General features: G+C 56.1%; 1 protein-coding gene across 1 annotated transcript in view; it reads right to left on the bottom strand.

Annotated features, from left to right (window-relative positions):
• ZNF362 (zinc finger protein 362) overlaps positions 1-12,620 on the bottom strand; it is a 50,363-nt gene that overhangs the window by 26,405 nt on the left and 11,338 nt on the right. The window lies entirely within an intron of this gene.

Genomic DNA, 12,620 nt, shown 5'->3' with positions numbered 1-12,620 from the left:
ACGTGCCTGTATAACCTCCCTACAACACCTGGGCATGCTCCTGATGAGGCTCAGTAGTGTGTGTGGCCTTCACGTGCCTGCATGACCTCCCTACAACACCTGGGCATGCTCCTGATGAGGCTCAGTAGTGTGTGTGGCCTCCACGTGCCTGTATAACCTCCCTACAACACCTGGGCATGCTCCTGATGAGGCTCAGTAGTGTGTGTGGCCTCCACATGCCTGTATAACCTCCCTACAACACCTGGGCATGCTCCTGATGAGGCTCAGTAGTGTGTGTGGCCTCCACGTGCCTGTATGACCTCCCTACAACACCTGGGCATGCTCCTGATGAGGCTCAGTAGTGTGTGTGGCCTCCACGTGCCTGTATAACCTCCCTACAACACCTGGGCATGCTCCTGATGAGGCTCAGTATTGTGTGTGGCCTCCACGTGCCTGTATAGCCTCCCTACAACACCTGGGCATGCTCCTGATGAGGCTCAGTAGTGTGTGTGGCCTCCACGTTCCTGTATAACCTCCCTACAACACCTGGGCATGCTCCTGCTGAGGCTCAGTAGTGTGTGTGGCCTCCACATGCCTGTATGACCTCCCTACAACACCTGGGCATGCTCCTGATGAGGCTCAGTAGTGTGTGTGGCCTCCACGTGCCTGTATGACCTCCCTACAACACCTGGGCATGCTCCTGATGAGGCTCAGTAGTGTGTGTGGCCTCCACGTGCCTGTATAACCTCCCTACAACACCTGGGCATGCTCCTGATGAGGCTCAGTAGTGTGTGTGGCCTCCACATGCCTGTATGACCTCCCTACAATACCTGGCCATGCTCCTGATGAGGCTCAGTAGTGTGTGTGGCCTCCACGTGCCTGTATGACCTCCCTACAACACCTGGGCATGCTCCTGATGAGGCTCAGTAGTGTGTGTGGCCTCCACGTGCCTGTATAACCTCCCTACAACACCTGGGCATGCTCCTGATGAGGCTCAGTAGTGTGTGTGGCCTCCACGTGCCTGTATAACCTCCCTACAAAACCTGGGCATGCTCCTGATGAGGCTCAGTAGTGTGTGTGGCCTCCACGTGCCTGTATAACCTCCCTACAAAACCTGGGCATGCTCCTGATGAGGCTCAGTAGTGTGTGTGGCCTCCACGTGCCTGTATAACCTCCCTACAAAACCTGGGCATGCTCCTGATGAGGCTCAGTAGTGTGTGTGGCCTCCACGTGCCTGTATAACCTCCCTACAACACCTGGGCATGCTCCTGCTGAGGCTCAGTAGTGTGTGTGGCCTCCACATGCCTGTATGACCTCCCTACAACACCTGGCCATGCTCCTGCTGAGGCTCAGTAGTGTGTGTGGCCTCTTCGTGCCTGTATGACCTCCCTACAACACCTGGGCATGCTCCTGATGAGGCTCAGTAGTGTGTGTGGCCTCTTCGTGCCTGTATAACCTCCCTACAACACCTGGGCATGCTCCTGATGAGGCTCAGTAGTGTGTGTGGCCTCCACGTGCCTGTATGACCTCCCTACAACACCTGGGCATGCTGATGAGGCTCAGTAGTGTGTGTGGCCTCCACGTGCCTGTATGACCTCCCTACAACACCTGGGCATGCTGATGAGGCTCAGTAGTGTGTGTGGCCTCCACGTGCCTGTATAACCTCCCTACAACACCTGGGCATGCTCCTGATGAGGCTCAGTAGTGTGTGTGGCCTCCACGTGCCTGTATGACCTCCCTACAACATCTGGGCATGCTCCTGATGAGGCTCAGTAGTGTGTGTGGCCTCCACGTGCCTGTATGACCTCCCTACAACACCTGGGCATGCTCCTGATGAGGCTCAGTAGTGTGTGTGGCCTCCACGTGCCTGTATGACCTCCCTACAACACCTGGGCATGCTGCTGATGAGGCTCAGTAGTGTGTGTTGCCTCCATGTGCCTGTATGACCTCCCTACAACACCTGGGCATGCTCTTGAAGAGGCTCAGTAGTGTGTGTGGCCTCCACGTGCCTGTATGACCTCCCTACAACGCCTGGGCATGCTCTTGAAGAGGTTGCAGATGGTCTCCTGAGGAATCTCCTCTCAGACCTGGACTAAAGCATCTGTCAACTCCTGGACAGTCTGTGGTGCAACGTGACGTTGCTGGATGGAGCGAGACATGCTGTCCCAGATGTGCTCAATTGGATTCAGGTCTGGGGAACGGGTGGACTAGTCCACAGCTTCAATGCCTTCATCTTGCAGGAACTGCTGACACTACAGCCACATGAGGTCTGGCATTGTGCTGCATTAGGAGGAACCCAGGACCAACCGAACCAGCATATGGTCTCACAAGGGCTCTGAGGATCTCATCTCGGTACTTAATGGCAGTCAGGATACCTCTGGCCAGCATATGGAGGGCAGTGCGGACCTGAAAACAAATGCCACCCCACAGCATTACTGGCCCACTAAGTGCAGAGAAACAGATATCCAGCTCCTCCCAAGACGTCCGCACTCCTGGTGGTGACGTCCGCACTCCTGGTGGTGACGTCCGCACTCCTGATGGTGACGTCCGCACGCCTGGTGGTGATGGAGGCACGCCTGGTGGTGACGTCCGCACTCCTGGTGGTGACGTCCGTACTCCTGGTGGTGACGTCCGCACTCCTGGTGGTGACGTCCGCACTCCTGGTGGTGACGTCCGCACGCCTGGTGGTGATGGAGGCACGCCTGGTGGTGACGTCCGCACGCCTGGTGGTGATGGAGGCACGCCTGGTGGTGACGTCCGCACTCCTGGTGGTGACGTCCGTACTCCTGGTGGTGACGTCCGCACTCCTGGTGGTGACGTCCGCACTCCTGATGGTGACGTCCGCACGCCTGGTGGTGATGGAGGCACTCCTGGTGGTGACGTCCGCACTCCTGGTGGTGACGTCCGTACTCCTGGTGGTGACGTCCGCACTCCTGGTGGTGACGTCCGCACTCCTGGTGGTGACCGAGCGCGAGATCCCGCTGCTGTTCAGCGTCTGAGCCACAGGTGAACAAAGGAATCATCCATTCATCCAATCCAATCCAATCCAATCATCAATTCCAGAAAAACACAGCTTTCATGAAAAACTTTTTTAAAATACAAAGAATATTTTTCTTGTAATGACGATAAGCCACAAAAGTATAAGATCCCTGAGTCCGGAAAAATCCAGAGGTTCTTTAAACCGCACAGACGCGTTTCCAGCACACGGCGCATAGACCTCGGTGGAGAGGCATACAGCTCAGAGGCTGAGCGAGGGGGAACCATTAACACCTGAAATCCCACAATCAACAATGAGGCGGGCTACAAAGGACTGTGAATAGAAACAATGTAAAAGCACACACAATAAACATTGCACATTGCAGTCTACAAGAAACAATACAACAATATTCCATAATGATCCGCAGCACAGACATTTACAGGAGGAGCCACTCATATTCTCCTCCCAACTGAGACCGGCAGAAACATTCCCACATCCATAATAACCAATTATTTCCTGCCACGGACGTTTCATTTCTGAGATATTATGAGGGGTTAATAAGCTGAAGAGTTCCTCCAGGGTCGGAGCTGATCTAGAATCCTGTACTATGGGGAAACGTACACTGCAGGGTCTGAACAGGGGCAAGGAGCTGATCTAGAATCCTGTACTATGGGGAAACTGCAGGGTCTGAACAGGGGCAAGGAGCTGATCTAGAATCCTGTACTATGGGGAAACTGCAGGGTCTGAACAGGGGCAAGGAGCTGATCTAGAATCCTGTACTATGGGGAAACTGCAGGGTCTGAACAGGGGCAAGGAGCTGATCTAGAATCCTGTACTATGAGGAAACTGCAGGGTCTGAACAGGGGCAAGGAGCTGATCTAGAATCCTGTACTATGGGGAAACTGCAGGGTCTGAACAGGGGCAAGGAGCTGATCTAGAATCCTGTACTATGGGGAAACTGCAGGGTCTGAACAGGGGCAAGGAGCTGATCTAGAATCCTGTACTATGGGGAAACTGCAGGGTCTGAACAGGGGCAAGGAGCTGATCTAGAATCCTGTACTATGGGGAAACGTACACTGCAGGGTCTGAACAGGGGCAAGGAGCTGATCTAGAATCCTGTACTATGGGGAAACTGCAGGGTCTGAACAGGGGCAAGGAGCTGATCTAGAATCCTGTACTATGGGGAAACTGCAGGGTCTGAACAGGGGCAAGGAGCTGATCTAGAATCCTGTACTATGGGGAAACTGCAGGGTCTGAACAGGGGCAAGGAGATTATGGACAATAATCCGACAAGGTTCTCTATGACAAGCGAGCACTTCTATAGCCGCGTGTGCATCGTTTATAATTTATATATATTTTTTATTTATTTTTTTCAGAAATGCCTACATATTTTACAGGAAAATCCCCACATTTATAAGAACCAATTCTATTTGGACATGACCGTTTTAATTTCCGGATTATTATGAATATATGATCAACTAGAAGACTCTTCTGAAAATAACTCCAATATCATTGAAGATTTTATAAAAAAAAATCCATATTTTACAGGAAAATTGATTAATTTTGGCCATATAAGTTTAATTTCTGTATTATAGTGGATTTTTAATAAACTGGATGACAGATACTGTCCTGAAACAGAGTCCTTCTAGATACAACACCAATAGACACATGTGATATATAGTCTGACCGGGGTGCAAGGATTTTTGTCTTTAATAATATAACAATTCATTCTTGACATTTAACCCCATGGGTGCCGTGTGCTGGAACACGCTAGGACTATGCACCATGTGCTGGAACACGCTAGGACTATGCACCATGTGCTGGAACACGCTAGGACTATGCACCATGTGCTGGAACACGCTAGGACTATGCACCGTGTGCTGGAACACGCTAGGACTATGCACCGTGTGCTGGAACACGCTAGGACTATGCACCGTGTGCTGGAACACGCTAGGACTATGCACCGTGTGCTGGAACACGCTAGGACTATGAGCCGTGTGCTGGAACACGCTAGGACTATGAGCCGTGTGCTGGAACACGCTAGGACTATGAGCCGTGTGCTGGAACACGCTAGGACTATGAGCCGTGTGCTGGAACACGCTAGAACTATGCACCGTGTGCTGGAACACGCTAGGACTATGCACCGTGTGCTGGAACACGCTAGGACTATGCACCATGTGCTGGAACACGCTAGGACTATGCACCGTGTGCTGGAACACGCTAGGACTATGCACCGTGTGCTGGAACACGCTAGGACTATGAGCCGTGTGCTGGAACACGCTAGGACTATGAGCCGTGTGCTGGAACACGCTAGGACTATGAGCCGTGTGCTGGAACACGCTAGGACTATGCACCATGTGCTGGAACACGCTAGGACTATGCACCATGTGCTGGAACACGCTAGGACTATGCACCGTGTGCTGGAACACGCTAGGACTATGAGCCGTGTGCTGGAACACGCTAGGACTATGAGCCGTGTGCTGGAACACGCTAGGACTATGCACCGTGTGCTGGAACACGCTAGGACTATGAGCCGTGTGCTGGAACACGCTAGGACTATGCACCATGTGCTGGAACACGCTAGGACTATGCACCGTGTGCTGGAACACGCTAGGACTATGAGCCGTGTGCTGGAACACGCTAGGACTATGCACCGTGTGCTGGAACACGCTAGGACTATGAGCCGTGTGCTGGAAACGCGTCTGTGCGGTTTAACCAACCTCTGGATTTTCCGGACTCCGGGATCTTATACTTTTGTGGCTTATCTTTATTACAAAAAAAATGTTCTATGGATTTTTAAAACAGTTTTTCCTGAAAGTGTTTATGGAAGCGTGCAGCTGGAGGATCCTGTGTTCACCCATTACTGACCCCCTGGCAGTCCGGCCATGCTGGAGGATCCTGTGTTCACCCATTACTGACCCCCTGGCAGTCCGGCCATGCTGGAGGATGCTGTGTTCACCCATTACTGACCCCCTGGCAGTCCGGCCATGCTGGAGGATCCTGTGTTCACCCATTACTGACCCTCTGGCAGTCCGGCCATGCTGGAGGATCCTGTGTTCACCCATTACTGACCCCCTGGCAGTCCGGCCATGCTGGAGGATCCTGTGTTCACCCATTACTGACCCCCTGGCAGTCCGGCCATGCTGGAGGATCCTGTGTTCACCCATTACTGACCCTCTGGCAGTCTGGCCATGCTGGAGGATCCTGTGTTCACCCATTACTGACCCCCTGGCAGTCCGGCCATGCTGGAGGATCCTGTGTTCACCCATTACTGACCCCCTGGCAGTCCGGCCATGCTGGAGGATGCTGTGTTCACCCATTACTGACCCCCTGGCAGTCCGGCCATGCTGGAGGATGCTGTGTTCACCCATTACTGACCCTCTGGCAGTCCGGCCATGCTGGAGGATCCTGTGTTCACCCATTACTGACCCTCTGGCAGTCCGGCCATGCTGGAGGATGCTGTGTTCACCCATTACTGACCCTCTGGCAGTCCGGCCATGCTGGAGGATCCTGTGTTCACCCATTACTGACCCTCTGGCAGTCCGGGCATGCTGGAGGATGCTGTGTTCACCCATTACTGACCCTCTGGCAGTCCGGCCATGCTGGAGGATCCTGTGTTCACCCATTACTGACCCCCTGGCAGTCCGGGCATGCTGGAGGATGCTGTGTTCACCCATTACTGACCCTCTGGCAGTCCGGCCATGCTGGAGGATGCTGTGTTCACCCATTACTGACCCCCTGGCAGTCCGGGCATGCTGGAGGATGCTGTGTTCACCCATTACTGACCCTCTGGCAGTCCGGCCATGCTGGAGGATGCTGTGTTCACCCATTACTGACCCCCTGGCAGTCCGGCCATGCTGGAGGATCCTGTGTTCACCCATTACTGACCCCCTGGCAGTCTGGCCATGCTGGAGGATCCTGTGTTCACCCATTACTGACCCCCTGGCAGTCCGGCCATGCTGGAGGATCCTGTGTTCACCCATTACTGACCCCCTGGCAGTCCGGCCATGCTGGAGGATGCTGTGTTCACCCATTACTGACCCCCTGGCAGTCCGGCCATGCTGGAGGATCCTGTGTTCACCCATTACTGACCCTCTGGCAGTCCGGCCATGCTGGAGGATGCTGTGTTCACCCATTACTGACCCCCTGGCAGTCCGGCCATGCTGGAGGATCCTGTGTTCACCCATTACTGACCCCCTGGCAGTCCGGCCATGCTGGAGGATCCTGTGTTCACCCATTACTGACCCCCTGGCAGTCCGGCCATGCTGGAGGATGCTGTGTTCACCCATTACTGACCCCCTGGCAGTCCGGCCATGCTGGAGGATCCTGTGTTCACCCATTACTGACCCCCTGGCAGTCCGGCCATGCTGGAGGACCCTGTGTTCACCCATTACTGACCCCCTGGCAGTCCGGCCATGCTGGAGGATTCCTGTGTTCACCCATTACTGACCCCCTGGCAGTCCGGCCATGCTGGAGGATCCTGTGTTCACCCATTACTGACCCTCTGGCAGTCTGGCCATGCTGGAGGATCCTGTGTTCACCCATTACTGACCCTCTGGCAGTCCGGCCATGCTGGAGGATGCTGTGTTCACCCATTACTGACCCCCTGGCAGTCCGGCCATGCTGGAGGATCCTGTGTTCACCCATTACTGACCCCCTGGCAGTCCGGCCATGCTGGAGGATCCTGTGTTCACCCATTACTGACCCTCTGGCAGTCCGGCCATGCTGGAGGATCCTGTGTTCACCCATTACTGACCCCCTGGCAGTCCGGCCATGCTGGAGGATGCTGTGTTCACCCATTACTGACCCCCTGGCAGTCCGGCCATGCTGGAGGATCCTGTGTTCACCCATTACTGACCCTCTGGCAGTCCGGCCATGCTGGAGGATCCTGTGTTCACCCATTACTGACCCTCTGGCAGTCCGGCCATGCTGGAGGATCCTGTGTTCACCCATTACTGACCCTCTGGCAGTCCGGCCATGCTGGAGGATGCTGTGTTCACCCATTACTGACCCCCTGGCAGTCCGGCCATGCTGGAGGATGCTGTGTTCACCCATTACTGACCCTCTGGCAGTCCGGCCATGCTGGAGGATGCTGTGTTCACCCATTACTGACCCTCTGGCAGTCCGGCCATGCTGGAGGATGCTATGTTCACCCATTACTGACCCCCTGGCAGTCCGGCCATGCTGGAGGATCCTGTGTTCACCCATTACTGACCCTCTGGCAGTCCGGCCATGCTGGAGGATGCTGTGTTCACCCATTACTGACCCCCTGGCAGTCCGGCCATGCTGGAGGATGCTGTGTTCACCCATTACTGACCCTCTGGCAGTCCGGCCATGCTGGAGGATGCTGTGTTCACCCATTACTGACCCTCTGGCAGTCCGGCCATGCTGGAGGATGCTGTGTTCACCCATTACTGACCCCCTGGCAGTCCGGCCATGCTGGAGGACCCTGTGTTCACCCATTACTGACCCCCTGGCAGTCCGGCCATGCTGGAGGACGCTGTGTTCACCCATTACTGACCCTCTGGCAGTCCGGCCATGCTGGAGGACCCTGTGTTCACCCATTACTGACCCCCTGGCAGTCCGGCCATGCTGGAGGATGCTGTGTTCACCCATTACTGACCCCCTGGCAGTCCGGGCATGCTGGAGGACCCTGTGTTCACCCATTACTGACCCCCTGGCAGTCCGGCCATGCTGGAGGATGCTGTGTTCACCCATTACTGACCCACTGGCAGTCCGGCCATGCTGGAGGACCCTGTGTTCACCCATTACTGACCCCCTGGCAGTCCGGCCATGCTGGAGGATCCTGTGTTCACCCATTACTGACCCCCTGGCAGTCCGGCCATGCTGGAGGATGCTGTGTTCACCCATTACTGACCCTCTGGCAGTCCGGCCATGCTGGAGGATCCTGTGTTCACCCATTACTGACCCCCTGGCAGTCCGGCCATGCTGGAGGATCCTGTGTTCACCCATTACTGACCCCCTGGCAGTCCGGCCATGCTGGAGGATCCTGTGTTCACCCATTACTGACCCCCTGGCAGTCCGGCCATGCTGGAGGATGCTGTGTTCACCCATTACTGACCCCCTGGCAGTCCGGCCATGCTGGAGGATCCTGTGTTCACCCATTACTGACCCCCTGGCAGTCCGGCCATGCTGGAGGATCCCTGTGTTCACCCATTACTGACCCCCTGGCAGTCCGGCCATGCTGGAGGATGCTGTGTTCACCCATTACTGACCCTCTGGCAGTCCGGCCATGCTGGAGGATGCTGTGTTCACCCATTACTGACCCTCTGGCAGTCCGGCCATGCTGGAGGATGCTGTGTTCACCCATTACTGACCCTCTGGCAGTCGGGCCATGCTGGAGGATCCTGTGTTCACCCATTACTGACCCTCTGGCAGTCCGGCCATGCTGGAGGATCCTGTGTTCACCCATTACTGACCCCCTGGCAGTCCGGCCATGCTGGAGGATCCTGTGTTCACCCATTACTGACCCCCTGGCAGTCCGGCCATGCTGGAGGATGCTGTGTTCACCCATTACTGACCCCCTGGCAGTCCGGCCATGCTGGAGGATGCTGTGTTCACCCATTACTGACCCTCTGGCAGTCCGGCCATGCTGGAGGATGCTGTGTTCACCCATTACTGACCCTCTGGCAGTCCGGCCATGCTGGAGGATCCTGTGTTCACCTATTACTGACCCTCTGGCAGTCCGGCCATGCTGGAGGATGCTGTGTTCACCCATTACTGACCCTCTGGCAGTCCGGCCATGCTGGAGGATGCTGTGTTCACCCATTACTGACCCCCTGGCAGTCCGGCCATGCTGGAGGATTCCTGTGTTCACCCATTACTGACCCTCTGGCAGTCCGGCCATGCTGGAGGATGCTGTGTTCACCCATTACTGACCCCCTGGCAGTCCGGCCATGCTGGAGGATGCTGTGTTCACCCATTACTGACCCTCTGGCAGTCCGGCCATGCTGGAGGATGCTGTGTTCACCCATTACTGACCCCCTGGCAGTCCGGCCATGCTGGAGGATTCTTGTGTTCACCCATTACTGACCCCCTGGCAGTCCGGCCATGCTGGAGGATCCTGTGTTCACCCATTACTGACCCTCTGGCAGTCCGGCCATGCTGGAGGATCCTGTGTTCACCCATTACTGACCCTCTGGCAGTCCGGCCATGCTGGAGGATCCTGTGTTCACCCATTACTGACCCTCTGGCAGTCCGGCCATGCTGGAGGATCCTGTGTTCACCCATTACTGACCCTCTGGCAGTCCGGCCATGCTGGAGGATGCTGTGTTCACCCATTACTGACCCCCTGGCAGTCCGGCCATGCTGGAGGATGCTGTGTTCACCCATTACTGACCCCCTGGCAGTCCGGCCATGCTGGAGGATCCTGTGTTCACCCATTACTGACCCTCTGGCAGTCCGGCCATGCTGGAGGATGCTGTGTTCACCCATTACTGACCCTCTGGCAGTCCGGCCATGCTGGAGGATCCTGTGTTCACCCATTACTGACCCCCTGGCAGTCCGGCCATGCTGGAGGACCCTGTGTTCACCCATTACTGACCCCCTGGCAGTCCGGCCATGCTGGAGGATCCTGTGTTCACCCATTACTGACCCCCTGGCAGTCCGGCCATGCTGGAGGACCCTGTGTTCACCCATTACTGATCCCCTGGCAGTCCGGCCATGCTGGAGGATCCTGTGTTCACCCATTACTGACCCTCTGGCAGTCCGGCCATGCTGGAGGACCCTGTGTTCACCCATTACTGACCCCCTGGCAGTCCGGCCATGCTGGAGGATGCTGTGTTCACCCATTACTGACCCCCTGGCAGTCCGGCCATGCTGGAGGATCCTGTGTTCACCCATTACTGACCCTCTGGCAGTCCGGCCATGCTGGAGGACCCTGTGTTCACCCATTACTGACCCCCTGGCAGTCCGGCCATGCTGGAGGATCCTGTGTTCACCCATTACTGACCCTCTGGCAGTCCGGCCATGCTGGAGGATCCTGTGTTCACCCATTACTGACCCTCTGGCAGTCCGGCCATGCTGGAGGATGCTGTGTTCACCCATTACTGACCCCCTGGCAGTCCGGCCATGCTGGAGGACGCTGTGTTCACCCATTACTGACCCTCTGGCAGTCCGGCCATGCTGGAGGATCCTGTGTTCACCCATTACTGACCCCCTGGCAGTCCGGCCATGCTGGAGGATCCTGTGTTCACCCATTACTGACCCCCTGGCAGTCCGGCCATGCTGGAGGATGCTGTGTTCACCCATTACTGACCCCCTGGCAGTCCGGCCATGCTGGAGGATCCTGTGTTCACCCATTACTGACCCCCTGGCAGTCCGGCCATGCTGGAGGATCCTGTGTTCACCCATTACTGACCCTCTGGCAGTCCGGCCATGCTGGAGGATGCTGTGTTCACCCATTACTGACCCCCTGGCAGTCCGGGCATGCTGGAGGATGCTGTGTTCACCCATTACTGACCCTCTGGCAGTCCGGCCATGCTGGAGGATGCTGTGTTCACCCATTACTGACCCTCTGGCAGTCCGGCCATGCTGGAGGATCCTGTGTTCACCCATTACTGACCCCCTGGCAGTCCGGCCATGCTGGAGGATGCTGTGTTCACCCATTACTGACCCCCTGGCAGTCCGGCCATGCTGGAGGATGCTGTGTTCACCCATTACTGACCCCCTGGCAGTCCGGCCATGCTGGAGGACGCTGCCGGCAGCAGGGCGCGCTCCGCGGCGTCTCCAGACTCGGTCACACATGCTCAGTGTGAACCGGATCTCATCTGTGAGGAGCACAGGGGCCAGTGGTGACTTTACCAATCCCGGTGTTCTGTGGCAAATGCCAAGCGTCCTGCACGGTGTTGGGCAGTGAGTACAGCCCCATCTGTGGACGTCGCGCACTCGTGCCATCCTCGTGGAGTCACTTTCTAACCGTTTGTGCAGACACGTGCACATTTGTGGCTGCTGGAGGACATGGTGCAGGGCTCTGGCAGTGTCCTCATGTTCCTCCTTGCACAAGGGTGGAGGTAGCGGTCCTGCTGCTGGGTGTTGCCCCCCTCCACGTCCCCTGGTAACGCCTCCATCCTCTGGACACTGCAAGCCTTCCTGGCACAGCTCGCATTGCTCCTGGATGAGCTGCACGACCTGTGCCACGTGTGTGGGGTGAAGAGTCCGTCTCACGCTACCACGAGAGCAATGACAACATGCAACAGTGACCACACATCAGCCAGAGAGCGGTGTACGGAGACGTGGCCTGTGCTCCCACCTGTACAAACCGGCTTTACTGAGGGGTCTGATAATGGCCAATAATTCCCACCCGATGTCTATTCATTTACACAGCAGCAGGTGACATCCACTGTCAGTCACTGATGCCGAAGAGCGCAGCGCATTTCACTGAAGGCTGGTTAAGTGTATATTACATTACTGATCCGGAGTTACCTCCTGCATTATCCTCCAGAGCTGCACTCACTATTCTGCTGGTGCAGTCACTGTGTACATACATTACATTACTGATCCTGCGTTACCTCCTGTATTATACTCCAGAGCTGCACTCACTATTCTGCTGGTGCAGTCACTGTGTACATACATTACATTACTGATCCTGCGTTACCTCCTGTATTATACTCCAGAGCTGCACTCACTATTCTGCTGCTGCAGT

This window comes from Anomaloglossus baeobatrachus, chromosome 11 (assembly GCF_048569485.1).
Source record: "Anomaloglossus baeobatrachus isolate aAnoBae1 chromosome 11, aAnoBae1.hap1, whole genome shotgun sequence".
Taxonomy (NCBI): domain Eukaryota; kingdom Metazoa; phylum Chordata; class Amphibia; order Anura; family Aromobatidae; genus Anomaloglossus; species Anomaloglossus baeobatrachus.
This window is presented reverse-complemented; position numbering and strand designations above follow the sequence as displayed.